The following is a 2,500-nucleotide window of genomic DNA, read 5'->3' as shown; positions in this document are numbered from 1 at the left end:
AGTAATAAAAATGACATTAGCAACAACAATAAAAATAATGGTAATGCTGGTAGTAAGGATAATAATAATAACAAAATTAATAACAATGATAATGACGATATAGTAATAATGAGGATAATAATAATAACAACAATAATAGTAATAACAATAATGACAAAAATGATAATAGAATCAGTACGCTGTAGTAATAATAATAACTGTAATAATAGTGATAGTAGTAATGATATTGATGATAAAGATAATGTTGATAATTTCTAACAAAATAATGATAATTATGATAACTACGACAATGATATTCATAGTAGTGATAACAATAATGATAATAATAACAATGGTAGTATTAATAGTAATGATAGCAATAGTAATACTAACAAGAATGGTTATAGATCCAATGATATCAATAATGATAACAGCAACAAGAGCAATATTAATAATCATAAGACGAAATAACACTAGCATTTCGGCTTCTTGAATTCAAACTTTCAAACCAAACACATGCTTCGTAAATATAACGGTTAGGTTGTCGAGTGTTACGGTAAGTCCCGTTTTAAAAGGGTGTGCACTCGTGTGTGTTCATTTGTGTAATCTAGTGAGTTGTTATAGTGTGGTTATGCGTGTGTGGGGTGGGGGGAGGGGGTGGGGGGTGGGGGAGGAGGTGGTAGTACCGGTTTTTACAAGGAGACTAGACTTTCTGAGGGGGCTGGGGGAGGGGGGGGGGGTTGGCTGTGTGCGAATAACCTCTAGCTTGAATATAGGTGAGGAATTTTATATATGGTTAATTGAGCGTGGTCATGGATGCACCAGGACTTTTCACAGGCACACACACACACACACACAGACAAACAGACAGACAGACATACACACACACACACACACACACACACACACACACACACACACACACACACACACACACACACACACACACACAAACACACACACACTTATATATATATATATATATATATATATATATATATATATATATATATATATATATATATAAATCTTATATCGTTCTGTAGGTTGCGATTCGTGTTCCGTGTTACTGTCTCTCCAAAATGTTATTTTTATTCCGACTCGATAGAACAACGGATCGCCGCGCGCAGATAGATGTCTTTTGTTTTGGCGCCAATTCAGACGAGGATGTCACTGGTTTAAAAATCTTCACTTGATCTTGTCGATTCGTATTCCATTAACCCTTCGCTACCAAATTATTCTTGTTTCATCTGGATATGATATATAAAATTTCATCTGGATATATATATATATATATATATATATATATATATATAAAGATAGGTGGATAGATAGATTGATAGATAGATAATAGAAAGGTGTATAGATCTGTTCGTGTGTATGGAATGCGTAAGTGAAATTTTACTCAGGTTATTTCATTATTTGCTACACGTGCTAGTATATAAGAGCGATGACAATGATGTTAAAGATGACAATTAATGTTCCCTGGCGTGCATCATTCCGTTGTCTTATTTATCCAGTTGAAACGAGAATAATTTCGTAGGGAAAGCAAAATGGAACACGAAACCCAACTATGCATAGTTATTTTTTTAAATGCACTTTATTAACATGAACTTTGCCAAGTAGCAGTCAAACTTTAAAATAGTTAAAATGAGAGATTGCGGCAGTAAAACTGGCCAATCTTTTTAACAGAAGTCTAAGCGTCGGTAAAACTCCAAAATCCTGAAAAACGCAATAATAATTTTAATACACAAAAAAGGGATACACAAAAGACTTAAAGAATTCCCGACCTATAAGCCTCCTTTCAGAAATCTATAAACAGTTCACAAAAATCATCACAGCCCGTATTCAAAACAACCCAGAGAACAGGCAGGGTTCCGCAGCGGATTCTCAACTACAGACCATATCCACACACTAGCCCAAATAAGGGAGAAAACACACGAATATAGGAAGCCCCTGTGTATGGCATTCGTAGATTATGAAAAGGGATTCGATTCGGTACAGATAGCTGCAGTACTAGATGCAATTCGTAAACAAGGAGTAGAGGAAATATAATGCAGATTATTAGAGGATATATATAGAGATGGTACAGCGACCATCAAAATACACGCAGAAACCATTAAAATACCAATAAAAAGGGTGTTAGGCAGGGCGACACCATCTCACCGAAGCTGTTCACAGCTTGCTTAGAGAAAGTATTCAAGAAGTTAGATTGGAAGGAGAGAGGGATTAAAATAGGGAATGAGGACTTAAGCAATCTAAGATTTGCAGATGACATTGTTCTTTTCGGCGGGTCAGCAGATGAATTACAACAATATATATCTATATATCTATATATCTATCTATCTATCTATATATATATATATATATCATATATATATATATATATATATATATATATATATGTATATATATATATGTATATATATATATATATATATATATATATATTATATATATATGTATATATATATATATATATATATATGTATATATGTGTATATATATGTATGTATGTGTG

This window comes from Penaeus japonicus, unplaced genomic scaffold (assembly GCF_977035675.1).
Source record: "Penaeus japonicus unplaced genomic scaffold, GWHDUDI00000001_assembly GWHDUDI00000042, whole genome shotgun sequence".
Lineage (NCBI taxonomy): Eukaryota > Metazoa > Arthropoda > Malacostraca > Decapoda > Penaeidae > Penaeus > Penaeus japonicus.
This window is presented reverse-complemented; position numbering follows the sequence as displayed.